We start from the raw sequence: 15,778 nt of genomic DNA, 5'->3' as shown, positions 1-15,778 counted from the left end.
AAAGCATATACAGAATGGGAGGAATAGGGCTAAGCAACAGAACATGTGAAAAAGACTTGGGTATACTATTAGATCATAAACTGAACATGAGTCAACAGTGTGATGCAGCAGCAAAAAGGGCAAATACAATTCTGGGATGTATTAACAGAAGCACACAGTCTAGTTCATGTGAAGTCATTATTGCCCTCTACTTCTCTTTGGTCAGACCTCATCTGGAATACTGTGTCCAGTTTTGGGCACCACATTTTAAAAAAGACATCAATAAACTGGAGCAAGTTCAGAGAGGAGCAACCAGAATGGTGACTGGTCTGGAAACCATGTCCCATGAGGAACATTTACAGGATTTGGGAATGTTTAGCTTGCAAAAAAGAAGACTGAGAGGAGACTTAATAGCTGTCTACAAATATCTCAAGGGCTGTCACATTGTAGAAGGATCATCTTTATTCTCATTTTCACAAGGAAAGACTAGAAGCAATGGGATGAAACTGAATGGGTGGAGACACAGATTAGATACTAGAAAAAACTTTTTGACAGTTAGGGTGATCAATGAGTGGAACAGGTTGCCACGAGAGGTGGTGAGTGTCATGTCGGACGCTGTTCAGACCAGGTCATCCGACAGACAGCGGTAGTTCCGCTTTTGACCACTATTTGCTCATTGGCGTCGGCTAGATTTTGTCTAGCTGTTCCGGGGTTAATTTACCTGATCCTCGGATTGGAGGCTGGGCCATGCCCATTGCCTTTAAATAGTTCTCCTGATCATTGGGTGTCGCCGATTATAGCTTCTGTCTTGCGCATTTGTTATCTCGGTCTGGAGTGGAGAGCTGGTCGTTGGAGTATCGTTGCTGGTGGTGTATTTTCCCTTGTCTTATTTACTCCATCCTATATTTGTGTTTATTTTGCCCTGCAATTTATAGTGTATTCCTGAGTGACTGCAGCGTGATGTATATTTTCCTTTATCCTTGTCTGTGCTAACTGTGGGTACTGGTGTATTGCATTCACTGGGTGGAGGGCGAAAGTTTCCAGCTCAGGGTTGTATCAGGAGGCAGGGTGAGGTTCGAGGCCTGAACATGCACACCATCAGTAGGTAGAGGGCCAGTCGGTATTTCCCTAGTCTTAGGGAAATTGCAGGGGCCCGGGTTATAAGCTCTCGCCCACCTAGTCTCTCCGTGACATTATAATCGGCCAACATTATTTCCATGGATCCCATGATTTCCATAAACCGCCAGTTGAGGGCGCTGTTCCTACAGGTCACTGAGTTGAGGGGGGCAGTGCAGCAACAGGGAGTAGCAGTATCTAATGTGCAAGCCGTTGTTACAGATAAAGTTGCTGAACCTAAGTATCCGTTGCCTGAAAAATTTGCTGGGGAACGCAGTAAATTTGTTACTTTTCGTGAGGCTTGCAAACTATATTTTCGGATGCGTCCGACTTCCTCCGGTAATGAGGCTCAGCGTGTGGGCCTGGTGTTGTCATTATTAAGCAGGGATCCCCAAGCATGGGCGTTTTCTTTGCCATCTGATTCTGCTGCTTTTGACTCTGTGGAGAGTTTTTTTTCTGCACTTGGAAACATCTACGACGAGCCTGACAGAATGGCTCTAGCAGAATCTAAGATACGCACTATTTCCCAGGGGAAGCGAGTAGCAGAGGATTACTGTTCTGAATTCCGCCGCTGGGTGGTCCACACTCAGTGGAATGATTCCCCGCTGCAGAGTCATTTTATTCATGGAGTTTCTGACGGGGTTAAAAAAGCCCTCCTGATGTACGAGACTCCTACTTCACTAGATTCCGCTATGAGTCTTGTTGTCCGTATTGATCGCTGTTTGCATCTGGGAGAGCATGTGACGTCATCTGTGGGAGGAGGTTTGGGTTTACGTGAGGTTTCTGCAGGTGAGCCCACGAAACCTATGCAAATCGCAGGGGTATCACATGTTAAGCATCAGGCTTCTGTACATGGGAGGCAGGGAGCCTGCTTTTTCTGTGGTAAAACTGGTCATTTTATTAATATCTGTCCTCTGCTGTCAAAGAAAAATGCAACGGCGGAAAGACTTCTAAACTCAGAGGGTGTGGAGGAGTCCAATCTGAGCTTGTGTATGTCCTCCATGATGGTATTTCAGTGCATGCTCCCTGCCAAGGTTGTTGTGGCTGGCAGAGAGCTGCCAATCACTGTTTTTGTGGATAGTGGTTCTGCCACAAATCTCATTGATGAGGAGTTTGCGCGCACTGCTGGTTTTAGGATCGAAAAACTGCCTCATCCTATCTGCATGGTCGCTATCAATTCTGCTCCTCTCCCACAGGGGGAGATTACTGAGTTTGTGTCTGAGATTAAACTCCACATTGGGGTTCTTCATTCTGAGCAGGTTACATGTAAGGTGCTCAAGAGTCTTCCGGCACCATTGGTTCTGGGTTTTCCATGGTTGTTTACACACAACCCGGTGATAGACTGGAAAACTCAGGACATAATTCAGTGGAGTGATTTCTGCCAGGAGAATTGCTTGGCCACATGTGTTGCTGCTGTGACTTCAAGTGTCCCTGAGTCACTTCTGGATTTTGTGGATGTGTTCTCTGAGAAGGGTTGTTCAGAGTTGCCACCACATCATCCCTATGACTGTACTATCAGGTTTAAACCAGGGGCTAAATTGCCCAAAGCAAGGATGTTTAACATCTCCGGTCCGGAGAGACAAGCGCTAAAGGATTACATTGCTGAAAGTTTGAGCAAAGGGCACATCAGGCCTTCATTCTCTCCGGTGGCAGCAGGGTTCTTCTTCGTTAAGAAGAAAGATGGTGGACTACGGCCATGTCTGGATTTCCGGGAGTTAAACCAGATTACGGTTCGTGATCCATACCCTATGCCATTGATACCTGATTTGTTCAACCAGATGGCAGGTGCTAAGTGGTTTACCAAGCTTGACCTCAGGGGGGCGTACAACCTAATAAGAGTCCGTCAAGGTGATGAGTGGAAGACAGCTTTTAATACCCCTGATGGTCATTTTGAAAATTTGGTGATGCCATTTGGGTTGACAAACGCACCTGCAGTGTTTCAGCATTTCATAAATGATGTGTTCTCGCATGTTTTGGGGAAATTCGTTATTGTGTACCTTGATGACATCCTCATATATTCTTGCGACCGTGACACTCATTTAGATCATGTCAGGCAGGTGTTACAGCTTCTCAGAGAGAATAAGCTGTATGCAAAACTGGAGAAATGTGTGTTTTCGGTACAGGAGTTGCCTTTCTTGGGCTATATCGTGTGTTATGACCTGGTGGTTAGGAGCACCTGGAATGACCTGATGGTTAAACTAGAAAACAGGACAAGCTCTGGGGAGTGGGATCTCTGCTGACCGCAAACTCTAATCCTATCGCACACACTAGAAATAGCCGTGGAGCGTACCTAACTCTCCCTAGACACCTCTTCACAGCCTAAGAGCTAACTACCCCTAAAGAAAGAAAATAAAGCCTTACCTTGCCTCAGAGAAATTCCCCAAAGGAAAAGGCAGCCCCCCACAAATATTGACTGTGAGTTAAGAGGAAAGTCACAAACACAGGAATGAAACAGGTTTTCAGCAAAGGAGGCCAGACTTACTAAATAGACTGAGGATAGGAAAGGAATCTATACGGTCAGCACAAAAAACTACAAAAAGCCACGCAGAGTGTGCAAAAAGACCCCCGCACCGATTCACAGTGCGGAGGTGCCACTCTGCACCCCAGAGCTTCCAGCTAGCAAGGCAATATCATGTTAGCAAGCTGGACTAGAACTTAGCAAGTACTAATAAATATATTCAGTACACAATGAACAACAAATGAACTAGCAGGGACTTAGCTTCTGCTGGAGTAGACAGGTCATCAGAAAGATCCGAGAGAGATCTGAACCAGTACCGATACATTGACAGCTGGCATGAAGTAACGATCTGAGTGGAGTAAAATAGAAAAGCCAGCCTAGCCGCAAACGAGGGCAGCTGAGGAAACAACCTCAGAACCAGCAGTTCCACTCACAGCCACCAGAGGGAGTCCACGGACAGAACTCGCCGAAGTACCATTCATAACCACAGGAGGGAGTTCAAGAATGGAATTCACAACAGTACCCCCCCCTTGAGGAGGGGTCACTGAACCCTCACCAGGGCCCCCAGGCCGATCAGGACGAGCCAAATGAAAGGCACAAACTAAATTGGCAGCATGGACATCGGAGGCAACAACCCAGGAATTATCCTCCTGACCATAGCCCTTCCACTTAACCAGGTACTGGAGCTTCCGTCTTGAAATACGAGAATCCAAAATTTTTTCCACCACATACTCCAACTCCCCCTCAACCAACACCGGAGCAGGAGGATCAACGGAGGGAACCATAGGCGCCACATACCTCCGCAGCAACGACCTATGGAACACATTATGGATGGCAAAGGAAGCTGGAAGGACCAAACGAAATGACACAGGGTTGAGAATTTCAGAAACCTTATAAGGACCAATGAAACGAGGCTTAAACTTAGGAGAAGAAACCTTCATAGGAACATAACGAGAAGATAACCAAACCAAATCCCCAACACGAAGTCGAGGACCAACACGGCGACGGCGGTTGGCGAAACGTTGAGCCTTCTCCTAGGACAATGTCAAATTGTCCACTACATGAGTCCAAATTTGCTGCAACCTGTCCACCACAGAATCTACACCAGGACAGTCCGAAGGCTCAACCTGCCCTGAAGAAAAACGAGGATGAAAACCAGAATTACAAAAAAAAGGCGAAACCAAAGTAGCCGAACTGGCCCGATTATTAAGGGCGAGCTCAGCCAATGGCAAGAAGGTCACCCAATCATCCTGATCAGCAGAAACAAAGCATCTCAGATAGGTCTCCAAAGTCTGATTAGTTCGTTCGGTTTGGCCATTTGTCTGAGGATGGAAAGCCGAAGAAAAAGACAAATCAATGCCCATCTTAGCACAAAAGGACCGCCAAAACCTTGAAACAAACTGGGAACCTCTGTCCGACACGATGTTCTCCGGAATGCCATGCAAACGAACCACATGCTGGAAAAATAATGGAACCAAATCAGAGGAGGAGGGTAATTTAGGCAAGGGTACCAAATGGACCATCTTAGAGAAGCGATCACAAACCACCCAGATGACCGACATCCTTTGAGAGACAGGGAGATCTGAAATAAAATCCATGGAAACATGCGTCCAAGGCCTCTTCGGGACTGGCAAGGGCAAAAGTAACCCACTGGCACGAGAACAGCAGGGCTTGGCCCGAGCACAAGTCCCACAGGACTGCACAAAAGAACGCACATTCCGTGACAAGGAAGGCCACCAAAAGGACCTAGCCACCAAATCTCTGGTAACAAAAATCTCAGGATGACCAGCCAACACCGAACAATGAACCTCAGAGATAACTCTACCAGTCCATCTATCAGGGACAAACAGTTTCTCCGCTGGACAACGGTCAGGTCTATCAGCCTGAAACTCCTGCAGCGCCCTCCGCAAATCAGGTGAGATGGCAGACAGAATTACCCCCTCTTTGAGAATACCAGCCGGCTCAGAAACTCCCAGAGAATCAGGCACAAAACTCCTTGAAAGGGCATCGGCCTTCACATTTTTAGAACCCAGAAGGTATGAAACCACAAAATTAAAACGGGAGAAAAACAGCGACCATCGAGCCTGTCTAGGATTCAACCGTTTGGCAGACTCGAGATAAGTCAGATTCTTGTGATCCGTTAAAACCACCACGCGATGCTTGGCTCCCTCAAGCCAATGTCGCCACTCCTCGAACGCCCAGTTCATAGCCAACAACTCCCGATTGCCAACATCATAATTACGCTCAGCAGGCGAAAACTTTCTAGAAAAGAAAGCACATGGCTTCATCACAGAGCCATCAGAACTCCTTTGAGACAAAACAGCCCCTGCTCCAATCTCGGAAGCATCAACCTCGACCTGAAAAGGGAGCGAAACATCTGGCTGACTGTTGTGAATTCCGTTCTCGAACTCCCTCCTGTGGTCATGAATGGTACTTCGGTGAGTTCTGTCCGTGGACTCCCTCTGGTGGCTGTGAGTGGAGCTGCTGGTTCTGAGATTCCTTCCCCACCTGCCCTCGTTTAGGGCTAGGCTGGATTCTCTATTTAACTCCACTCAGATCGTTACTCCATGCCAGCTGTCAATGTTCTAGTACTGGTTCAGATCTCTCCTGGATCTTTCTGAGGACCTGTCTACTCCAGCGAAGCTAAGTTCCTGCTTGTTCATTTGTTACATATGGTTTTTCTTGCTAAGTTCTAGTCCAGCTTGCTATCATGAAACTGCCTGGCTAGCTGGAAGCTCTGGGGGTGCAGAGTGGCACCACCGCACCGTGAGTCGGTGCGGGGGTATTTTTTGCACACTCTGCGTGGTTTTGTAGTTTTTGGTGTTGACCGCAAAGATCCCTTTTCTATCCTCAATCTGTTTAGTTAGACTGGCCTCCCTTTGCTAAAGCCTATTTCATCCTGTGTTTGTGATTTCCTCTTAACTCACAGTCAATACTTGTGGGGGGCTGCTTTTACCTTTGGGGAAATTTCTCTGAGGTAAGTGAGGCTTTGTTTCCTTTCTTTAGGGGTAGTTAGCTCTTAGGCTGTGAAGAGGCGTCTAGGCAGAGTCAGGCACGCTCCACGGCTATTTCTAGTTGTGTTGATAGGAGTAGGGTTTGCGGCCAGCAGAGTTCCCATTTCCCCAGAGCTCGTCCCGATTCCGTGTTTAACTATCAGGTCATTCCTGGTGCACCTAACCACCAGGTCCATAACAGCTGACACAACACAGGGGCTGAAGAAAAACGACGTTTCAACTCCCGAAAAGCCTCAACGGCCACAGAGGACCAATTCACCACATCAGCACCTTTCTTAGTCAAATCAGTCAACGGTTTAACAACACTAGAAAAATTAGCGATGAAGCGACGGTAAAAATTAGCAAAGCCCAGGAATTTCTGAAGGCTCTTGACAGATGTAGGCTGAGTCCAATCAAAAATGGCCTGAACTTTAACAGGATCCATCTCGATAGTAGAAGGGGAAAAAATGAAGCCCAAAAAGGAAACCTTCTGAACTCCGAAGAGACATTTAGACCCCTTCACAAACAAAGAATTAGCATGAAGGACCTGGAACACCATTCTGACCTGCTTTACATGAGACTCCCAATCATCCGAAAAGACCAAAATATCATCCAAATATACAATCATGAATCTATCCAAATACTTTCGAAAGATGTCATGCATAAAGGACTGAAACAGAGATGGAGCATTAGAAAGCCCGAATGGCATCACCAGGTACTCAAAATGGCCCTCGGGCGTATTAAATGCTGTTTTCCATTCATCGCCCTGTTTAATATGCACAAGATTATACGCCCCTCGAAGATCTATCTTGGTGAACCAACTAGCCCCCTTAATCCGAGCAAACAAATCAGACAGTAGAGGCAAAGGGTACTGAAATTTGACCGTGATTTTATTAAGAAGGCAGTAATCTATACAAGGTCTCAGAGAACCATCCTTCTTGGCCACAAAAAAGAACCCTGCACCCAATGGTGACGACGATGGGCGAATATGCCCTTTCTCCAAGGACTCCTTTATATAACTCCGCATAGCGGCGTGTTCCGGCACAGATAAATTGAAAAGTCGTCCCTTAGGAAATTTACTACCAGGGATCAAATTAATAGCACAATCACAATCCCTATGAGGAGGTAGGGCACTGGATTTGGGCTCATCAAATACATCTCGGTAATCCGACAAAAACTAAGGGACTTCAGAAGGAGTAGAGGAAGAAATTGACAACAATGGAACATCACCATGTACTCCTTGACAACCCCAACTGGACACTGACATTGATTTCCAATCCAATACTGGATTATGGACCTGTAGCCATGGCAAACCCAACACGACCACATCATGCAAATTATGCAACACCAAAAAGCGAATATCTTCCTGATGTGCAGGAGCCATGCACATGGTCAACTGAGTCCAATACTGAGGTTTATTCTTGGCCAAAGGCGTAGCATCAATTCTCCTTAATGGAATAGGATACTGCAAGGGCTCCAAGAAAAAACCACAGCGCCTGGCAAACTCCAAGTCCATCAAATTCAGGGCAGCGCCTGAATCCACAAATGCCATAACAGAGTAGGACGACAAAGAGCAAATCAGAGTAACGGACAAAAGAAATTTAGGCTGTACAATACCAATGGTGACAGACCTAGCGAACCGCTTAGTGCGCTTAGGACAATCAGAGATAGCATGAGTGGAGTCACCACAGTAAAAACACAGCCCATTCTGACGTCTGTCTTCTTGCCGTTCAGCTCTGGTCAAAGTCCTATCACATTGCATAGGCTCAGGCCTTTACTCAGAGGATACCGCCAAATGGTGCACAACTTTGCGCTCACGTAAGCGCCGATCGATCTGAATGGCCAAGGACATTGATTCATTAAGACCAGCAGGCATGGGGAACCCCACCATAACATCCTTAAGGGCTTCAGACAGACCCTTTCTGAAAATTGCCGCAAGGGCACACTCATTCCATTGAGTAAGCACAGACCACTTTCTAAACTTCTGGCAATATACCTCCGCTTCATCCTGACCCTGACACAAAGCCAGCAAGATTTTCTCTGCCTGATCTACAGAGCGGCCCTGCGCTTAGCAACCCGATGTTTACCCTGGTTACCCGGGGACCTCGGCATCGCTGGTCGCTGGAGAGCGGTCTGTGTGACAGCTCTCCAGCGACCACACAGCGACGCTGCAGCGATCGGCATTGCTGTCGCTATCGCTGCAGCGTCGCTTAGTGTGACGGTACCTTTAGGTTCATCATAAAGCAATCCAAGCGCCAGAAAAAAAGCATCTATATTAAGCAATGCAGGATCTCCTGGCGCAAGGGAAAATGCCCAGTCTTGAGGGTCGCCAAGTAACAAAGAAATAATGATTTTCACTTGCTGAATGGGGTAACCAGAGGAGCGAGGTTTCAAAGCAAGAAACAGTCTACAATTATTTTTGAAATTCAGAAATTTAGATCTATCCCCAGAAAACAAATCAGGAATTGGAATTCTAGGCTCTAACATCGGATTCTGAACTACATAATCTTGAATGCTTTGTACCCTTGCAGTGAGTTGATCAACACAAGAGGACAGACCTTGAATGTCCATCTCTACACCTGAGTCCTGAACCACCCAGAGGTTAAGGGGAAAAGAAAGACAAAACACACTGCAGAGAAAAAAAATGGTCTCAGAACTTCTCTTATCCCTCTATTGAGATGCATTAACACTTTGTGGGCCAGCTGTACTGTTATGACCTGGTGGTTAGGAGCACCTGGAATGACCTGATGGTTAAACTAGAAAACATGACAAGCTCTGGGGAGTGGGATCTCTGCTGACCGCAAACTCTAATCCTATCGCACACACTAGAAATAGCCGTGGAGCGTACCTAACTCTCCCTAGACGTCTCTTCACAGCCTAAGAGCTAACTACCCCTAAAGAAAGAAAATAAAGCCTTACCTTGCCTCAGAGAAATTCCCCAAAGGAAAAGGCAGCCCTCCACAAATATTGACTGTGAGTTAAGAGGAAAGTCACAAACACAGGAATGAAACAGGCTTTCAGCAAAGGAGGCCAGACTTACTAAATAGACTGAGGATAGGAAAGGAATCTATACGGTCAGCACAAAAAACTACAAAAAGCCACGCAGAGTGTGCAAAAAGACCCCCGCACCGACTCACGGTGCGGAGGTGCCACTCTGCACCCCAGAGCTTCCAGCTAGCAAGTCAATATCATGTTAGCAAGCTGGACTAGAACTTAGCAAGTACTAATAAATATATTCAGTACACAATGAACAACAAATGAACTAGCAGGGACTTAGCTTCTGCTGGAGTAGACAGGTCATCAGAAAGATCCGAGAGAGATCTGAACCAGTACCGATACATTGACAGCTGGCATGAAGTAACAATCTGAGTGGAGTTAAATAGAAAAGCCAGCCTAGCCGCAAACGAGGGCAGCTGAGGAAACAACCTCAGAACCAGCAGTTCCACTCACAGCCACCAGAGGGAGTCCACGGACAGAACTCGCCGAAGTACCATTCATGACCACAGGAGGGAGTTCGAGAACGGAATTCACAACAATCGTGTCTGCCTCTGGTTTTAAAATGCACGCCGCTAAGGTGCAAGCGGTGTTGCATTGGGAACGGCCTGATAACCTGAAAGCACTTCAGCGGTTCCTTGGGTTTTCTAACTACTATAGGAAATTTATCAAGGATTTTTCCACCATTGCTAAACCGCTAACTGACATGACTAAAAAGGGTACCAATTTCTCCGTTTGGCCTGAGGCTGCTGTGTGTGCATTCGAATCTCTTAAAACAGGTTTGTTTCGGCCCCCATTCTGGTGCAGCCAGATGTATCGAAACCTTTTGTGGTGGAAGTCGATGCATCTGAGGTTGGTGTGGGGGCGGTGCTGTCACAAGGCTCATCCTTGAGCAGTTTGCGTCCGTGCGCCTATTTTTCCAAGAAATTGTCGGCCGCCGAACGTAACTACGATATCGGCAACAGAGAGTTGTTGGCAATCAAATTGGCCTTTGAGGAATGGCGACACTTCTTGGAGGGGTCGATTCATCAGGTCACTGTTGTTACCGACCATAAGAATTTGCTTTATTTGGAGTCTGCCAAGCGTCTGTCTCCCAGGCAGGCTCGCTGGGCATTGTTTTTCACGTGGTTCAATTTTGTTGTCACCTACAGACCGGGGTCTAAAAACACTAAGGCAGATGCTCTGTCCAGGTGTTTTCCGGGGGGAGAACCTCGGGAGGATCCAGTACCTATCCTCCAAAAGGGTGTTGTGGTTTCGGCTCTCACTACCGAGGTGGAGGCAGAGATTGCCGAGGCTCAGGAGGAGGTACCATCTGAGCTTCCTATCAACAAATCTTTTGTACTGCTTCATCTACGCTTAAAGGTTTTGGCGGAGCATCATGATGCTGTCCTGGCTGGCCACCCAGGGGTTAGAGGTACCTTGGAGTTGGTGTCATGTCGGTTTTGGTGGCCCAAGATCTGACAGGATGTGGTCTCATACGTGTCAGCTTGTACCACGTGCGCTAGGGCTAAGACGCCTCGCTTCCGTCCTGTTGGCACACTACTTCCTCTTGATGTACCTAGTAAGCCATGGACGGAAATCTCCATGGATTTCATCACTGATTTGCCCTCATCAGCTGGGAACACGGTCATCTTGGTGATTGTTGATCGGCTCTCAAAAATGTCGCACTTTGTGTCTTTGCCTTCGTTGCCTAACGCTAAGACTCTGGCGCAGGTATTTGTGCAGGAGGTGGTCAGGCTTCATGGGGTTCCGTCTGACATCGTGTCCGATAGGGGGTCTCAGTTTGTGGCAAAATTTTGGAAAGCATTTTGCTCACGGCTGGGGATCAAGTTGTCTCATTCTTCGGCGTTTCATCCTCAGTCAATTGGTCAGACTGAGCGTATGAACCAAAATTTGGAACAGTACTTACGCTGCTTTGTCTCTGATAATCAGGAGGAGTGGTCTACCTTTCTTCCTTTGGCTGAGTTTGCCATCAATAATCATCGCTAGGAGTCAACTGGGGAGTCTCCGTTTTTTTGTGTTTACAGGCTACATCCTTAATTTTGTACTTTGAGTCAAAGGGGTTCTTCTGGCGTTCCGGAGGAGGACCTCTTAGGAGCACAATTGTCGTCAGTCTGGAGGAGAGTTAAACAGCGCCTGTTGAGTGTGGGTGCTAGGTACAAACGTGTGGCTGACAGTAGGCGTGTGCCAGGTCCGGACCTGAGTGTGGATGACTGGGTGTGGTTATCCACAAAAAGCATAAGACTCAAAATTCAGTCCCTTAAATTGGGTCCACGGTTTATTGGTCGATTTAGGGTCACCACCGTCATTAACCCAGTAGCGTACCGACTGGAGCTCCCTACGGTGTATAAGATACACAACATGTTCCACAGGTCTCTTCTGAAGAGGGTGGGGGGTTCTGTGGATGCGGCGCCTATGCCCTCTCCAGTTTTGGTGGATGGTAACCTGGAATTTGAAGTCTCCAAGGTGGTTGACTCTCGTGTAGTGTGCCGCACTTTACAGTACTTGGCACACTGGCGTGGTTATGGGCCTGAGGAGAGGTCCTGGGTACCAGCCTCAGACATTCATGCGGATCGGCTGATCAGGTTTTTTCATCGTCGTCATCCAGACAAGCCGGGTCCTATAAGCCGTGAGGGCCCTGGGGTCCCTCGTAGAAGGCGGGGTACTGTCATGTCGGATGCTGTTCAGACCAGGTCATCCGACAGACAGCGGTAGTTCCGCTTTTGACCACTATTTGCTCATTGGCGTCGGCTAGATTTTGTCTAGCTGTTCCGGGGTTAATTTACCTGATCCTCGGATTGGAGGCTGGGCCATGCCCATTGCCTTTAAATAGTTCTCCTGAACATTGGGTGTCGCCGATTATAGCTTCTGTCTTGCGCATTTGTTATCTCGGTCTGGAGTGGAGAGCTGGTCCTTGGAGTATCGTTGCTGGTGGTGTATTTTCCCTTGTCTTATTTACTCCAGCCTATATTTGTGTTTATTTTGCTTTGCACATTTATAGTGTATTCCTGAGTGACTGCAGCGTGATGTATATTTTCCTTTATCCTTGTCTGTGCTAACTGTGGGTACTGGTGTATTGCATTCACTGGGTGGAGGGCGAAGGTTTCCAGCTCAGGGTTGTATCAGGAGGCAGGGTGAGGTTCGAGGCCTGAACATGCACACCATCAGTGTAAACTTCAGGTAGAGGGTCAGTCAGTATTTCCCTAGTCTTAGGGAAATTGCAGGGGTCCGGGTTATAAGCTCTCGCCCACCTAGTCTCTCCGTGACAGTGAGTTCTCCTTCAATGGAAGTCTTCAAACAGAAGCTGGACGGACACCTGTCTGGGATGATTTAGTGAATCCTGCTTTGAGGTCCCTTCCAACTTTAACATTCTATCATTCTATGCTTCTACTCTCCTGCCTCACTGACACAGTGACTCTCCTATCTCTCCCTACTTATCAACTAAACCTGTATTATTCTCATTTCCCCACACAGCAATTTTCTTCACTGCTGTGCTGTTACACACTATCTCTACAGTATATTGAGTTTTTATGGCTCTCTCTACTTATCTCTGTGGCTATGTGAATGAGGTCCTGGGAAAGAGAGAATGAGGGGAAAAAGAGGGAGAGAGCTATCTAAGCGTGGTAGATGAGTGAATCTCACTTGGTGAGATAAGTACAACTTAAATCTTGCTCACATGGTATGGTTGTGCAAGGAGGCACAACACTGGAAAAAGTTTGCAAACAAGAGTGATTCTTCCACTGGCATGTTGCCCGTCAGTAATAACATGGAGATGATTTTCATAATTCTAGTGGAAGTTGTCATCAGAGATTGCTGCCTAGATTATATTGAGGGGAAGTTAGCATGTATATTAGGGGTCCTGTTACCTTAGTCTCTGAGCCATTCCTTGCTTTAGTGTTGGTGCCCTTGGCTTCATCTGCCTAGGGCATTAAAATACTTTATGCCGATCCTGCCAAGAGGTCAGACTCCCACACAAAACTAAGTGATAGTATATCCAAACATTTGTGATTGTGAAGCAGCAAGTTTTGAGCTCTGTGGGTCATCCCTGTCCACTTGAATCAGACTGCTTGTTGCAGTTTCTTGCACAAGATGAAGAGTCCTCGGCTCTAAGCCACTGTCATACCACTTTAGTTCTTACAATTTTTCTAGTGTTTTGAGACCATACTTTCACAGGTCACAAGAGAAAGTGTTGGCATATTCTAGTGATAAACTATTGCCATATGAGATTGAAGTGACCCCTTTAACATTACTGCTGGTGTATGTTTGCCTTTGTCATAATTGTTGGAAAGTCATTATGTAGTTGGCTGATGTTGACTTGCTTTGTCTGACTTGCCTGTTTGTGGACCTGCAAGTTTAGAGCTCAGTGGGTGGTGTCCTTTCTTTATTTTATTGGGGCGGTGCATACATTTTCTGCACTGGAAAAAGGGGATTTAAACCAGTGATGTGTTTGATGATGTAGGGTCTCAGATGTCTGTCTACCACAAATCATGAAATGATTGTGTAATCTAGTGATACAGAGAATTTTTTTATGTTGAACTGGACACATGATATAATAGTGGCTGCAGAGTGGAATAAATAATTTCTTCCCTCGAAATGTGGGCAAACACTCAGATTGAGAAGGGGTTGTTCTAGTAGTGGATAACCCTGTTACCTTGGTCTCTTGCACAGAAAGCACAGTTGTGTTAGTGCCTAAAAAGATAGCCACCAAGCTTGCCTTAGATCGTAAGAGGTATATAAAAGGGCATTATTAAATTATTTTGATGCAGGTAACACTTTCTTACAATGTGTTAGTTCCTGTAGGAGATAATAGTCTTAAGTCAAGGACAGGAGAGACATTTGTGGCACCGATGTGTTCTCTGTTGCGATGGATATAATCAGCTGTTCCAACAGCTATGAACATGACAGGGTCAATGTCCTTTTTCACAGGTATGTTTCCATTCACTGTCGGCAAAAGAGATCTTTAAATATTTAATTAAATCTTAAAGTCTATTAGAAAGTTTCATTGGTTTTCATTACACACTGATTGGCTTTTATTTACATGAAGCCGGACCCTTTCAGATCCTCCGCTACACTTTATATTCACGAAACGCACATCCCGTTCTAATGATTTTGGAGATGAGACGGTGATAATTGTTCATTAGTCGAGACGTTGATGGGAGATGACAGCGGAATATAATTGGACTCTGAAGAAGACTTTTGATTGTATATAAAAACTCTTCTTCGAGTGTGATCGTACATAAGAGGTGCGGAGAACAAGGACAAGCAATTTACTCACGCTCTTCTAAACCAGAGGACTTTTTTTTGATATTACGAATTACTAAGGGATGATTCTGAGAAGATTTTTTTCTAGAACAATGGACGGACTCACTGCCGATCAAAAGGTCACTGACAAAGCTGTTTTTTAGGGCAAATGCACTGAACTCTAGTCTCCAAAGCAGCCCCCGAGGATGAGACCCAAACTAAACTTTCACTGTCAAGTATTATTTGGCAGTCTTTGCAGTATTATATGAGAGCGGTATGATGGTATTACTTATTCATATCATCTGGGCACTGTATGATATTTTACATGCTGTATGTAGCAGTATTATCGTGGCACTATTTGGAAGTATCACATATGTATATTATCTGGGCACTGTATTGTGATATTTTGCAAGCTGTATGTAGCAGTATTATCTTGGCACTATATGAAAGTATCAATTGTGAATATTATCTGGGCACTGTATGATGATATTTTACATGCTGTATGTAGCAGTATTATCTTGGCACTACATGGAAATATCACTTGTGCATATTATCTGGGCACTGTATGGTGACATTATAATTGCTGCATTTGGTAGTATTTTCTTGGCAATATTTGGTTGCATTACATGTAAAAATTATTAGGGAATTGTTTAGCGATATTGTCACAGTGTTACCACAATGGAGCGAAGCCAGAAGACCGCAGCATCAGGTTGCTCCTACTCTGCCACTGAGAAGAAGCACTTCTCTGGTTTATTAAACGTGTTTATTTCTTCCAGCAGAACAGGGGTTAATCGGCCATGTTAGAAATCCCTATGTTCAGCTGTGCTCTGTTAACCACTACTTTTCCCTATAAAATCTGGGCTCTGTTACCAAGTCCTTGTCAGAGTTAGCTCTTGCTTCATGACAAAAGAAAGGAGAGAAGTTGGAATGAGAAGGAGTGCTAAAGGAGTTAGAAGCAGCTTGTTAGGCTTGTACACTTGATAATCCCTTATCCTTC

The sequence above is a fragment of the Ranitomeya variabilis genome, chromosome 2 (assembly GCF_051348905.1).
Source record: "Ranitomeya variabilis isolate aRanVar5 chromosome 2, aRanVar5.hap1, whole genome shotgun sequence".
Classification (NCBI taxonomy): Eukaryota; Metazoa; Chordata; class Amphibia; order Anura; family Dendrobatidae; genus Ranitomeya; species Ranitomeya variabilis.
The sequence above is the reverse complement of the archived record's forward strand: the minus strand, read 5'-3'. Positions refer to the sequence as shown.